This window comes from Erpetoichthys calabaricus, chromosome 1 (genome assembly GCF_900747795.2).
Source record: "Erpetoichthys calabaricus chromosome 1, fErpCal1.3, whole genome shotgun sequence".
NCBI classification, from domain to species: domain Eukaryota; kingdom Metazoa; phylum Chordata; class Cladistia; order Polypteriformes; family Polypteridae; genus Erpetoichthys; species Erpetoichthys calabaricus.
Genome location: NC_041394.2, coordinates 45,130,945 through 45,146,870, shown reverse-complemented (window position 1 = coordinate 45,146,870; position 15,926 = coordinate 45,130,945). Strand labels below are relative to the sequence as shown.

General features: G+C 37.9%; 1 protein-coding gene across 1 annotated transcript in view; it reads right to left on the bottom strand.

Annotated features, from left to right (window-relative positions):
* Positions 1-15,926, bottom strand: part of loxl2b (lysyl oxidase-like 2b) — a 112,731-nt gene that overhangs the window by 95,670 nt on the left and 1,135 nt on the right. The window lies entirely within an intron of this gene.

Here is a 15,926-nt window from a genome sequence, read left to right as displayed (position 1 = left end):
TCAATATAACACCATAAATATATCTATAACCTGTTACAGTTAAAAAAAAAAAATCTTCTGTATATATTGTTTTGTGCATTATATGATATTACATAGCTGTGGAGCTGATAACCAGATTACTTTGTGAATCTACTACACTGATAAACTAGTCAAGCTATCATTCATTATTGTGCAGACCCTAAAACCAAGGGACTGCAAGTTCATCTAAATATCATGAATGACATTTGGACAACAAAGGAATATCAAAGTCCCCCACCCACAACTTAATGCATCTCTTTGTATTTTACCAACCAGCTCCAGACTGTGAGACTTGGACCCCACCACTCCTCCATTCGCACACTGAACACCGGTACCCCGCAAAGCTGTGTGCTGAGCCCCCTTCTGTACTGTCTCTACACCCACGACTGCAGTCCAGCCCACAACAACAACCTCATCATCAAGTTTGCTGATGACACCACAGTGGTCGGACTCATCTCAAAGGGAGACGAGGCAGCTTACAGAGAGGAGGTCCTGAAGTTGGCAGCCTGGTGTTCAAAGAACAATCTGGCTCTGAACAGCAGGAAAACCAAGGAGATCATTGTCGACTTCAGGAGGCACAGCACCGACTTAGCCCCCCTTTACATCAACGGCGAGTGTGTCATCAAGAAGGCTCAGCAGCGGTTACACTTCCTAAGGGTCCTTAGAAAGCACAACCTGGACTCCAACCTGCTACTGACCTTCTACTGCTCATCCATCAAGAGCCTGCTGAAGTATTGTATCACAGTATGGTACGGCAGCTGCACCATGGCAGACAGGGAGAGGCTTCAGCGAGTAGTAAAGGCAGCACAGAAGATCATCGGCTGCCCTCTCCCCTCCTTGATGGACATTTACACCTCCCGCTGCCTCAGCAGAGCAAAATACATCATCAAGGACAGCTCCCACCCTGGCTCTGATCTGTTTGACCTGCTGCCCTCAGGAAGGCGCTACAGGGGCATCACAACAAGGACAAACAGACTCAAGAACAGTTTTTTCCCAAAAGCCATAACCATTCTAAACTCACACATGCACTGACTACACAGTCTAACCCCCCAACCCCCTGGACTTCCTTCTATCCATCAACTGTGCAATATCCAATATCTAAATGGTACTGAATAATAACTGTGTAATATCTGCATACTGTACAATATCATTACTCTCAGGGTCCAGCATCCACTACTCACTGCACATGATCATCATTATAGTGCAATATTTAAATTATGTGCAATAACCCAATAGTGCAATAGTTATTTATTCTTTCCAGTATTTAAATAATGTGCAATAACTCAATTTAGTTATTATTCTTTCCATTTGTATATAGCGTTGCAGAACTTTTTTTGCAACTTTTTGCACCATTTGTTTATTTGTTTGTTTATTTGTTTATTTACTTGTTGTGTTCTACATATATGTCTGCACTGAAGGAGCTGCTTTTAATCTCATTGTACATGTGTATAGTGACAATAGAAGGCATTCTATTCTATTCTATTCTATTTTCCAAACCAGCCTTTTCCATTATAGAATTGTGGCTACACATGCAGTTAGAATAGCACAAAAACAACCGATTGATATCTATTTAAAAGTATACTTTCAGTAAGGACTTCCAAAACATTTTTTTTACTTTACATTGACTTGCTGCAGGAATTTAAATAACATCACAACTTTATGCTCATATGTTCAGATATCAACATAACAGAAGTTTTTTCATGGTATGTGGTCCAGCTGATGGCATTTTTTTCATGTGACTTCAGGTTTACAGTGTACTGTATGGGTTTTTTTATATATGATGCATTTTGCTGTATATTTTTGTTGTTTAATCTGAAAATGGTTCCCACAACATCCATTATATCAATAGGGATGTATCTATAGGGATATATGTATTGCATGGAGCTAGACAGTTTGACATCTGTGGCAGAGCGACGGGCGCTCAGCAGGCTCCTATCAATTTTTGAAAATCCACTGCATCCACTAAACAGTGTCATTTCTAGACAGAGGAACAGCTTCAGCAACAGACTGCTGTCACTGTCCTGCTCCACTGACAGACTGAGGAGATCGTTCCTCCCCCAAACTATGCAACTTTTCAATTCCACCCGGGGGGGTAAACGTTAATATTATATAAAGTTATTGTCTGCTTTACCTGCATTATTATCAATCTTTAATTTAATATTGTTTTTTGTATCAGTAAGGTGCTGCTGGAGTATGTGAATTTCCCCTTGGGATTAATAAAGTGTCTATCTATCTATCTATCTATCTATCTATCTATCTATCTATCTATCTATCTATCTATCTATCTATCTATCTATCTATCTATCTATCTATCTATTGTACAAGATGTGTGATCATATCAAGAAAGATAAAGACACTTATTACTACAGTATGTTATTAAACTACTTTACTTTACATAGGCTTTTCAACCTTTTGGTTTCATTAAAATAACAGTTTAAATAGTAAAGCTTACATTTACAATCCCATTCATGTGAAAGAATGAATGTTTTTGAATATACAGCTGCATTTACCTGTGTTACTTAGTTTCTGAGCATCATTGTACCTACAGGTTTAATTTATATTTATTAAGCAAAACTGTTTTGTGTCTATTTCTTGTTATTTATTATCTGTTAAAATATTTATTTCTTTTATTAAACTGCTTTTTATTGTTACTTAAATTAAAAATTGTACAGTGGATTTTTAATGGAAATGGTCATGTGACCATAACAGCAACATTTCCAATTAGTAAGAGTGCTTAATCTGAAAATTAACTAAGTAGTAAGATGTGCCAGGCTACACACTAACAATTGGTACTACGAATAAATAAGTTTCTAAAGTGTAAATTTCCTCATTTAAAAATAAGGTAATGTTTCAGACTCTGGAAATCTAAAACTATGTCTTTATCTGTGGCCCTTCCACATTTTTGTATTGCTGTCTTCTGCAGGCCCTGTGCCAGTTTATAAGGCTGTCTTAATTCAATAGATGTACTGGTGGAAGCAACCTAAGTGGTTATACTATTTAAAAGAACTGACTACTTTCTTTCCATCCATCCATCCATTTTCCAACCCGTTGAATCCGAACACAGGGTCACGGGGGTCTGCTGGAGCCAATCCCAGCCAACACAGGGCACAAGGCAGGGAACCAATCCTGGGCAGGGTGCCAACTTGACACACACAAACACACCCACCCACCAAGCACACACTAGGGCCAATTTCGAATAACCAATCCACCTAACCTGCATGTCTTTGGACTGTGGGAGGAAACCCACGCAGACACGGGGAAAAAATGCAAACTCCACGCAGGGAGGACCCGGGAAGCGAACCCGGGTCTCCTAACTGCGAGGCAGCAGCGCTACCACTGCGCCACCGTGCCGCCCTACTTTCTTTCCATCCATGTGAATATCTTTCCAAAAATCTGTGAACACAAAAAAAACAAAATGCACCAGGAGGAAGAGAAAATATAATGCCTTACAATCAACTAGGGCTTATGACTAAGCTTAAAGAATAACAGGCAAGCCTGCATAGCTCATAATGTATATGAGCCTTATTTCTTATGTTCCTTTAAAAGAGATCAACAGTCCATTTCGGGGGATATGTTGTATCTAACACTTATTGGGCAAGGACACATTATGCAAGAGTCTTTTGTTTCTAAGTAAGTATAATGCTCTCCTTTGACACTATGAATATGACTATTAAGATTTCTGACTCAAAACCGGTTGATGTGCCCCTCCATGACCTTAAACACTGCAAAAGGTCATCTGCCAGTTGGTGGAGCATGTCATTCCATAAGAAAGAACCCATTACTGGTGCCTTACAGACATTTTTAGAAGAGTGTGATCTCTGTAGTGGGACCTTGCTACTGGGTAATATTTAGCTTATCTTTGTGATCTGCAACAGCTTACATTTAGCTGACTGGGCAGTCTACATAAATTCCACAGTGTGATGTAACGCCATACACAATGCTAAATGTCACATTTTGTTGTCTGCATTAATCCATATTGTATTTTGTTAAATAAAACACAAAAAAACTTAAACTCTTCTTTGCAAGAAAAACTTCAGAGCTACATAAAGCATTTATGTTTCCTTAACTGTGGTCTGTTGTCATAAATTCCTATTGACAGTAGCTCCTCAGACCATAACTGAATTACAACAAGCAATTCAAAGAGCAAATGAGGAGGCTTCTGCTGAATGATGCTTTTGCCATTCATAATTACTTTTTCTTACATGTTTGGTACACAAGCATTCTTAACATCAGGCTTTAAAAAAATAAATAATATTTGTATGTTCCTCAATCACTTCACTGGCATCTACTTCTTTTTACCTTTCAGGGAAGATCAGGTGGCACAAAGCACAAACAAACTGAAACCTGGCAGTTCCCCCAAGTCATCCATGAATCCTAGTTCCATAATCCCCACTGATTGCCCAACAAAAAAATAGGAAGAAATGTTATCGTTTAAGCTTGAAAGAACTCAATGTGGCCCACAGCTGAACATCTTTGAAGCCAGGAGCCTCCTGATTCAAATTTTAGCACAGATGCTCCAATCACATCATCATCTTTCCTTCTTCAACAGAGTCAGACTATCCCAGTATTCTTTACAACTGCTTTTGTCCTTCACAGAACTGACTGTATTTGAAGCAATAAGGCCCCACCTAAACAATCCTAAAACTGTTACTTTTGGGTGTGTGAGGAATAGATTTATGCCTCTCTTGTCTGTCATATGAGACCATGTAGTAGGCACAAATCACGAAACCTCCAAGTTCAACTTCCGGCTCTGCCAATGAATACCAATGGGGCTCTTAGCCAAGAAAAAGAAAAGGAATTCCAAAACACCTGGTGAAATATGGTTTGAATGGAACCTCTGAACCTTGAGGTGGCAACTTGACGTGAAACATTTTCACCATGGCTTCAGTCAGAATTTGAGGTTGTTGCTTTATTGGTATCTTCATCAACCTTACCCTAGCAATCTGATGTGAACACAAGTTACAGGACATGAGACACAAAGGAGTTTAGAAGCATGCAAATAGAAGCTATATCCTGCTTCGTCTTGCCCCTGGGGAACCCAATGATCATGGATGCTACATGACAGTTATGTACCATCTCCTTGAGATCAAATTACCATTTTTTTTTTTTTTTTAACTTTTAACAGTCCAAAATGGTGAAAACAAATGAAAGCTTTGTGTGTGATTTTCTGCTACATGGGGTACAAACGTAAGATGTGAAACTAATCACTTGTTTTTCTTTTTGCAAAGCACGGATGGAGTTCAAAGGTTGGTCAGTTGACCGCAGCAAGGGGTTTCACTGCCAGCTGTTTCTGTTAACCCTTGATATGAACAACAATGATGCATTAGAACAGAGCACCTCAATTATTTCAATTATTAATAGCATATTAGAGTGAAGAATTTGATTTTTCCCAATTGATTACACATGAGAGGCTGGTTTGGCCAAGATATTTGATCAAGATATCTTTAGCAGATCAAAAAGCAGAAATATCAGTGTTATGGACATGGATTTCTTATATTTTACCATTATTTGCCATATACGCTATCTTGTTGTGGTACATGGAGTAAATAGTGCTAAATAAAATAAAGATTTTGATGGACGGATAGATGATTTCATTGCTTGGTTAGAAAAGCCAGTATTTTTCTAACTGTTTAAGGAGTGCAAATTGTATATTGAGAAACATTTCCTGGTGTTTTACTTTTGGAGCAACTGTTCATTTTCTATGGCGACTATCTTGCTGCTTTTCCAAACCGTACCCCAGAGATTTGTACAGATATCCTTTTTAGTACTTTTATGTAGTTAATCTATGTGCAGTATTTTTTTTTCAATTTTCTTGTTTAGATCCACACTTGCAAAACACTGGATGTTTAATGTTTCTGCTCAAGAATGCATTGAAATAAGGAACATTTAAACCAGGGGTGCCCAATATGTCGATCGCGATTGACCGGTAGATCGGAAAGGTAGTGCTGGTAGATCGCGTTGCATTCAAAAAAATTTATTTTTAAATGTTACTCTATCATATATCCTCTCTATGGCATTTGCCACTTGATTGACATACAGGGTGGCCAGTCTGAGATCTCTTTACTTCTAACACACTGGTCATCCCTCACGCACGATCAAATGCGCGAGCTACTACAAAACTCCGGCTATCTAAGTGATCTAGTTAGCCTTCCAATTTATATCGACTAAAGAAGGAATTTAAAAAAAATATTGTTGTTTTAGGGGGGAGGGTATGGGCTGGATGTGGAATTGGAAGAGGATTTTATTTTCTCACAATGTCACAATCTAAGTGCGTTTGTCTGATCTGTCAATCTATCATTGCTATTCCAAAGAAGGAAAATGTGGAAAGGCACTTTCGAACTGTTCATAAAAACTACAAAACTGACTTCCTTCCGAAAAGCAATCTGAGAAAGAGAAAGGAGAGGGAACTAAAATCGCAGTTAATTGGACAGTCATTTTTCACTCCGCTGAATTCAAAAGCAAAGGCAGACACACCGAAGCATCGTTCCGGGTGAGTCACTCGATCATTAAGCATAAGAAGTCCTTCCAGGATGGAGAGATGATAAAAGAGGCCTTCGTTGAGGCAGATGGCTAGGGAGAAATTCCTCCTGAGATTTCGAGATCCCTGGCCGGAGAAAAAGGAGTTTCTCCTTGTCATTAAACATACAGAATACAAGTAACTTAATAACGATCAATGGCTGCTAGACTTGGTATTTTTTTCCGATCTGACCAACATGTTGAATGAGCTTAATTTACAGCTGCAAGGAAAAGACAAAACCATGATCAATATGATTAACTCAGTTAATGCTTTCAAATGAAAAATGCAACATCTGTCCTCAAAGCTGCACTGCCTTGATTTGGGGAACATCCAAAACCTCACATCAGAGCTGGGGACGCAATGGAAGGCGTGTGCGCAACTTGACAGCATACGCTACACAGAGCAGATTGAAAATTGTCTGTCAGACTTTGACAGACGGTTTCAAGACTCAGCTTTACTTGAGCCAATCGCTACATTTAAGTGCTATCCATTTAGGGAAGATGTTGATGGTGATTCACCAACAGTACAGGATGGCATTCAGCTGAAGTATGGGGCTCATGGACATTTTTGGAACTTACTCACAGAGAAAAAGTACCCAAACATGAGGAAATGTCCTGCCTCCTTGACTACATTATTCGGCTCTACTTATTTATGCGAGTCAGCCTTTTCCCACATGAAGATTATTAAGTCCAAATACTGTAGTGACCATAAATGTATTGAATTGCTATTGTGCCATAAGGGTTATTCAGTTATGCAAGGTACTGCAACATACCTGTATATTTTATGTATAAAGTATACTCAGTACATATATATATATATATTGTGAATTTCCCATTGGGATTAATAAAGTATCTATCTATCTATCTATCTATCTATCTATCTATCTATCTATCTATCTATCTATCTATCTATCTATCTATCTATCTATCTATCTATCTATCTATCTATCTATCTATCTATCTATCTATCTATCTATCTATATATAGCATTTTTAATGTAGGTAGATCATTTCGACCTGGTCATTTTAAAAGTAGCTCGCAAGCCGAAAAATTGTGGGCACCCCTGATTTAAGCTATGTACAGCCATGAAAACATTACAGTTTTCTTTTTAAAGAAGATTTCTAGCTTTATACTCCAGTAACAATATCCAGACATAAACAGGAATGAATGTCATTTCCTTTCAAGTAAAATAAAAAATTAAATAAGAGAAGAGCTGAAATTTAATACTCTGGCATAACAGTGTCCACTGCCCAAACTTGCATGACACAATCAAGTTCAAAGAGGATCGAGCAATTGACATAACAAGAGTTGTACTCAGCAATGAAGCTGCCCTTATATTTCCATAACCAAAAGTAAACGTCTTCACATGGCCTCAAGTCATGGCTTGTGAAGAGCAGTCAGACAGCAAGTGCTTAGGGCAATTGATGAAGTCACTGTTAAACTACGTCTCCTCTAAGACGTGATTGTCATTCACAACAGAGAAAAAAATGCACACGTCTGCAAACTCTCTGGGCTTTGGAACGCTCATTTATAAAATATTTTGTAACTGAATAAGCTTCTCGCAAAATAGAGGGTGTTATTTACATAAACAGAAAATAAAGCATATTCCATCAAATGAGTTGATGAAAAATTAAGTTTCTTTCGTCACAGACTGGTCATTTTAACTGATCAAAATTTGACAAGGGGAACAGAATGGTACAGTGGTTAGCACTGTTGCCTCACAGTTTAGTGAGAGTTTTTTACATCCCAAACCACCTTGAAAATGGGCAGATGGATGGATGAAAAGGATGAAATACAGTAAAATGATATCACTTTAGCAATACATTTCATGTAGTCTTAGTGAAATCATAAATACTGATTAAGCATAATTTTGTATAGCACCTTTCATAATAAGCATTAATAAATAATATTTTTTAAAACTACACATAAAATTTCAAGGAGGGTTACCTGTTTTTAAGATATCCTACCATTGTTTTTAAAATGCTCAACTAATTTGTTAATTGTTGTGTTCCAAAAGCTCAGTGGAAATCAGGTCAGGTCAAGCTGAAAGACGGAAGCCAAGAGTGGACGAGAGAAATAAAACTAGCCCTGAATCATTCTGTTGACCAGTGCCGTAGATGGGCATGGAAGCATAAATTGTTTTGCCAAGGTAACTGCAGGATTAACAGATTTCTCAGGAGAAGGTGGGGTAATCCAGAGCCAAGATTAGCTGAGTGTGTGCATGGGTTTGTTTTTGTTTTAGAAAGGAAAAAAAAAGTTTACTTCTCAATTATAAAGGTAGCGCTAATAGACAAGCCAAGTGCATCTGGCCTATCTATACAACTGCGGAAAGAAGAATCAATAAGACTGAAATAAGACAAATAGGATGGTAAAATAAATAGATAACAATGGAAGAAAGAGAACAATAACTACTTCCTACACATGAATTTATTTTTTTTATCTTTTATTGAATTTACTAAAAGCATGTAACGTTCAATACAATCAAGTCAAACTTAACAAAACTAAATTCAATTCAACACCTGTATTTCAATTGACTCGAGAGCAAGGAAAGACATTGATGGATAAAGAGCTACAGGAGAAGGTGTAAGAATTGATTTTTTTAATGCATGTACAAGCAAAATAAAAATTGCAGAAGAAAACCTTTGACTGTAAAACTAAGTTTTCTTGTTGGTATCAGACCCTTAATCAGGGCCTAAATCTCATAAATGAGCTCCTTGTTTAATATTTTTTTTATTTAGCTTCTTCCCAGTCCTAACAACAACAGATCAATCACCCTAATTTATTGTTTCTGAAATACCATTGAAAAAAGATTGGGGAGCTCAAAAGTGTTGTTTTTGACTTTATAACTTCTCTGATATATTCATGGCTATAGATAGAAATATTTTCTGTCATGCATTTGAAATATACCCTTACACAGCTTCATCTATGTCCAAGGATGTTTGTTGAAGAACATATTTTAAAGACATTTCAGGCAGCCACTCTATTGCTAGACACTATCACCATTTGTTTTAGCTGAAAATAGTTGTCCAGCCCTTTGTTATCACTCATACTTCTCAGATTTAACAGATTTAACTTTCTCCAGTGCTTTTATGTCCTTTATATTATTCACACTAAACTTGTTCTTTCACTGAAAAATGCAGTCTCAAATCAAGAAATGAAATACCGCCGAGTACTACACAACAATAGAAAGAAAAATAAATAAACACAAATATTTACTGGAAAAAAAATGTCAAACAGCTTGAAAAAAAGTGATGACCTTAATTAAGCAGGACGTTCATTATAAGGACACAAACTGGACACTGATCATAAGACTGGCTGTACTGAGAACCCACAACTGGTTTGATGAGTGGTTACCATTAAAATTCTGGTCTCTTCCAAAATTTAGCAGACAATGAACATGGTTAACATGAGATAAGTTAATGACTGGCCTAAAAAGTTATAAGGCATGAGGCTTCCAGGCATATTTGCTTTTTTTCTCAGGTGTAACGCATAATAAATACAATGTAACAAGGATGAGTCCTGTAAGAGAGATGCAGCTAGTCATCATTTTAATAATTCCTGAAATTTACCTCAACCAAGCTATGTAAATCCATCATTTGTGTGAACCTATTCATCCAATACAGGGCCCCAAAGATTAGGAGCCTGTTCTGGTAGCCCAATATGTAAAACAGGAAACCTCTTCTCTGCCCCATTACCATCTCAATATTTTGCCAACGATGCATGGGGGTCTACTTGCCTCACTCCTCTGCTATGATATTTCCTTTGACCAAAGTAACAAGAAGTCTAAGAAAAGCAAACCCTCTTAAACCATTAAACTCACTGCAAAACCCCACTTCTCATGCTGTTTTTTTTTTCTTATCAAACAAGTCTCAGTATCTTGGAATTTTTGAGCACCCAATGGTTAGCTTCCACTTCTTAGTTCTGAGGTATCTATATGTCTTGCCATATCTTGTACTGAAAAGAATTTTATTCCATCCTTCTTCGTGTCAAGCTATTCTTCTGACAATTCAACAAGTAGATTACTCCAGTGGACACACAAGTCAAAATAACCAAGCAGCTCAGTTTTAACATACTCAACCTAGGTTTCCACCAAATGACAAAGTAGGGCAAATATACAGTATTGTATAATTTATTTTTGAGGGGAGAGTTATTAACATTAAACTTCAATGTGTGCTAGCTTACAGATAATATACATGCTCTTAAGCTAATTTTTTATTAAAACTTCTTTGAGCTTCTCAAATTAATTATTAGTCTAAAGAAGGAAATACAACCAAAAAATGATAAGGAAAAAATATTTAACTATCATGTTAGTATTATGCAATCTGTCCATCTTCTGGGCCTACCTTTCATCTGGTGCTTCTGCTTATCCCAATATCACTATAGGCAAGAAAAATACTATCGCTGGACAAAAGGCAAGTCTATCACAATGGGCACTTACCCACACACCCACATAATGGGACAATTCACACTTTTCAATTAACCTAACCTGCATGTCTTTGGGATGTGGAAGAACACTATATCAACCACAGAGGACTTATGCAGACATAGGACTATGCAAACACCACATATGCAGGGATTGGCTTAGGAACTGAACCCAGGTTTCTGTATCCGTGGCGTAATTTTGCTAATCACTGTATGATTTTATTACTTTAGAAGATGCAGGTTAAAAAATTAACAAATGCATAAACAAAACATGTCTACACTAATGTTTTGGTAAAGCATCATTTACCATATTAAACTTAGAAAATATAATTTAATAAAATAAGCATGATAATGAAAAATATAATATATATAATATAAATAATCTCAATTTACCAGTCGATCTATGTTCCTACACTCACCTATGGTCATGAGCTATGGGTAGTGACCAAAAGAACGAGATCGCGAATACAAGCGGCTGAAATGAGTTTCCTCCGCAGGGTGTCTGGGCTTTCCCTTAAAGATAGGCTGAGAAGCTCAGTCATCCGGGAGGGGCTCAGAGTAGAGCCGCTGCTCCTCCGTATCGAGAGGAGTCAGATGAGGTGGCTCGGGCATCTGAACAGGATGCCTCCTGGACGCCTCCCTGGTGAGGTGTTCCGGGCACGTCTAACCGGGAGGAGGCCCCGGGGAAGACCCAGGACACGCTGGAGGGACTATGTCTCTCGTCTGGCCTGGGAACGCCTTGGGATTCTCCCGGAAGAGCTAGAAGAAGTGGCCAGGGAGAGGGAAGTCTGGGCATCTCTGCTCAAGCTGCTGCCCCCGCGACCCAACCTCGGATAAGCGGGAGACAATGGATGGATGGATGGATGGATGAAAAATATGAAAACAAGTGTTTAACGCAGTTTATATATTGTCAAGAGCTACTGTATAATTTAATGCAAACAAGAGCATTTTTGAAAAAAGTAATAACTAAAATCACCCACTGATGATATACATAAAAAAAAATATTTAGAATGGCCAACTAGCTAAAGTGGAGTACTTTGGCCAATATGGCTGAGGGAGTTCTTTTACTTGGCAGTCCCCTAGATGAACCGCCAACTTGCTCAGCCCATATTTAGACTTATTACTGTATGATGATTGTGTATATACTGTATATATATATATATATATATATATATATATATATATATATATATATATATATATATACACATATACTGTATATACACACACACACATATATACATACTGTATATAGATGTATGCAGTATATATATATATATATTTATATTAGATAAAATTTTTAATGCAGGATGGTATAAAATGGGGTTTGTATACTTTCTTTTCAACTGCAGTAAAATTACTGTAATAATGTAATTCACAATTTCATATGGATGTTGTGGCAAATGACCAGGCTCCTCCAAAATGGAAGGACTGGATGAGAAGGTGTGCTCAGGGAATTACCTCCCCCGGATCACTAGGTGGCAACCCCACGGGTTGCTACAGCACATCTGATTTCCAAAGGGCATACTGGGAACTGGAATTTGGTGGCTCAGCCCTGTTGGCTTCTGGGGGTGCTGCAGGGTCCCCTGATCCCTTTTCCATTCATCTCCCACCTTACACGGAAGTGCTTCCAGATCAATCCTTTGCAACACCGGAAGTACTCCCGGGGATTACATAAAAGGATCCAGCTGCCACTCTTCCAGGGTCAGTGTCAAAAGGGTGAAGACAAAGCTTGCTGGAAGAAGGAAGGAGGAGGTGAAATAGAGAAGCCAAGGACAAAGCATTGCTGTGTGCTTTATTACGTTTATACTGTGTGTTTTGCACATAGTATCTGCATTAGTTTGGGTCAGGTTTGGGCAGCTGGAGCACCCCCTGTAGGTCACAATGTGTTATCTATCAATCTATTTTCTGACCTTACTTTATTTAGTATGAGTTGTAAAGATTTTAGTAAAAATAAATAAATTAATAAATAAATAAATAAATGTGCATCTAACACATTTAGATCCATTATCTAGTTGTGGGCTTATTACCAAAACTGAATAAACTAATATTGATACATGTATGTTAAAAAAAACACACCAAACAACATGTAAACTCTTTCATGGGTTTCATTTCCCAAAACTATTGTAAGCTTTATCTTAAGATTAATTATGAGTGTTTCTCAAACCCTGTTGTAACTAAAGCAGCATATTAAATCCTTCTTAATCTATGTGGTCCCCAACCTAGTCATTAATTGTTAAGTGGGCCTTAAACAGACTTCCTCTTTGATAGATCATAACTATGGGCAATGATCGCCACACAGAATATATTAAAGTCATGTTATGACAGCTTTCTGAATATTTAGAATACTGAGATTATTACTTGAGATTACTCACAATGCACTCATCTTAGCCAGTTTGACATTGTATCATAAGGAATGAAACATCATGTTTGTTGGTGAAAAGTTAGTGGGTGTCCCCTCTTGTGCTTGCCTATTTGCACCTGTAATAACTCTCAGGCATTGGCTTAAGAACAATACAATATAATACAATGCAAGGTATAGTCATAGCTATATGTGGAGAATTTGCTGCCACTGTCTTCATAAATCGCCATGTGTTTTTTTTATGCCATTACACTTGAGATATTCCCTATGTATTTGAGAAGTAAACACATTGTGTATCATCCAAAATAGTCAGGCAATTATTAATACACTGTTGAATTTATTTACTTCATTTAATGATTGTGAAAACATAAAACATTATATCAATTAAATATATACGCAAAAACTGAAAATTTGCCACCAGGATGCCCAGGTGGTGTTTGTGTTTCTGAAACAGAGTAAAATAGGCTGTGATATAACAAACATTTATTCGCTTAATTGTATTATCCATCCATCCATTTTCCAACCCGCTGAATCCAAACACAGGGTCACGGGGGTCTGCTGGAGCCAATCCCAGTCAACACAGGGCAGGAACCAATCCTGGGCAGGGTGCCAACCCACCGCAGGACACACACAAACACACCCACACACCAAACACACACTAGGGCCAATTTAGAATCGCCAATCCACCTAACCTGCATGTCTTTGGACTGTGGGAGGAAACCGGAGCGGCCAGAGGAAACCCACACAGACACGGGGAGAACATGCAAACTCCATGCAGGGAGGACCCGGGAAGTGAACCCAGGTCCCCAGGTCTCCCAACTGCGAGGCAGCAGCACTACCCACTGCGTCACCGTGCTGCCTAATTGTATTGTAACTTTTTTTTCACTTTTAGAAAGACTACTGCTTGTCTTAGCATAATACAACACTGAACTATAATTTAAAAGAAGCACAGGCTTTTCTTTAAAAATGTTCTTTTCTTTTATGGCAGCTCTGTCATTTCTTTTGCTTTCATCTAAGAAACAATACTGTATGTATCTGACTTTGTGCTTATTTACAAATTTGTCATATTCAGTCATTACATTACTCATATTACTTTTCATAAGTTCCTTTCATTCCACTGAAAGACCAATTAATGAAAAGATATAGTAATATTATCAACCAACTGCTCTTCAATAGACTTATTATGCTGCTTTGTAGGTGGCTTCAGGGGCTGGGGTTACCTAAACAGTAATTTATAAAGTGGCTGCTTAAGTAGGGTTGTGAGAAACACACAAAAATTTGGCCTGTAGATTATGTACTGTATGTGCATTGTAAAGCTGTTCATTAATCACGAAGATTAATTGTTTTTGGGAAAAGCAACGTACTGTCAAAACATGCACACTTTTAGGAAAGTGAATATGACTGAAGGTATTTGTAGTATCAGTAGGTTTATTAGTAACACACATATAGTATACTGTATCCAGGCCAACTGTTTATGTTTATCAAAAAACACTATATAAAATAATGTTTTACAGATTGATTGACAAACAGCTATTATTAGACATACGTATAATGTATATAATGTACATATTCACACTCATACTCTCTGTATACTGTATATGCACGCCAACAAGGTTTATACTGAGGAAGACCTACACTAATAATCGTGTAAATATTCATAATGTTGAGTAAACACTATGTTGGTGTTCACCCTGTGATAGGACCATCCAAACTGTGTTCTTTCTTTGGAGCTGGTAGAATCGCTTATAAACATTAGTAAACAGATTGAATTTGATGCTCCTGTCCTGCCATACTGTCTGGCTATTATATCCATCTTCTAGCAAGCAGCACCTTTAAGCGTTCACATAATACGAGTACCTTGCAAAGTGAACTTTTGTCTGATGAATACGTTTAAACAACCTGCCTTTGGCACCTAGAACTTTTTTTCAGTATGTGCCGTTAAAGATTATTGGTCCTTTTAGGCCTGAATGGGCCAAAAAGCGTTCACTCTTGGGTGTATTTTCTCCACGTGTACATTTTTTCCTATGTTACAGGCTCTGTGAAAACATTTTGGTCTGATTTTGTCTCCAAGTAGAATGATATCCAGAGAACAAAGATGTGCACATACACACGCAGACACAGACGGGCACGCTCCTCACGTGACACTCCGCGCTCCAGATAGGGGGCTCCCCTGAAGAGGACACCAGATGTCTCAGAACTAGCTTTTCAGAGCACAGATTAACAACTCACGCTATTCTTTCACAATCGTAGGATGCAGAAAATATGTTTTACTTCTTGTGCTTCACATTAGCTCGTTTAAGACGTTTTAACGATGGCAAGCGCTTCTAAGGCAACCGCTTATCAGCCGGCTTCTTTCGCATCGAGACACGGAAAGGGGCCCGGTATCCACGGTTTGGTAAGGATGCACAGCAGTGCTGTATATATCTTCAAAACGGATATTTAAGAAAAATTCAGTTAGGAACGGTAATACAATTTGAAAGCTTATCAATGTTACTCTTCACACTGACTAATGAAAAGCAAGGTTTTACAAACTTTAATTCTATTAGTCCGTTTAAATTGGACTTTACAACATGTACAGTCTCAAACATAATGCTCGTCACTCACAGAT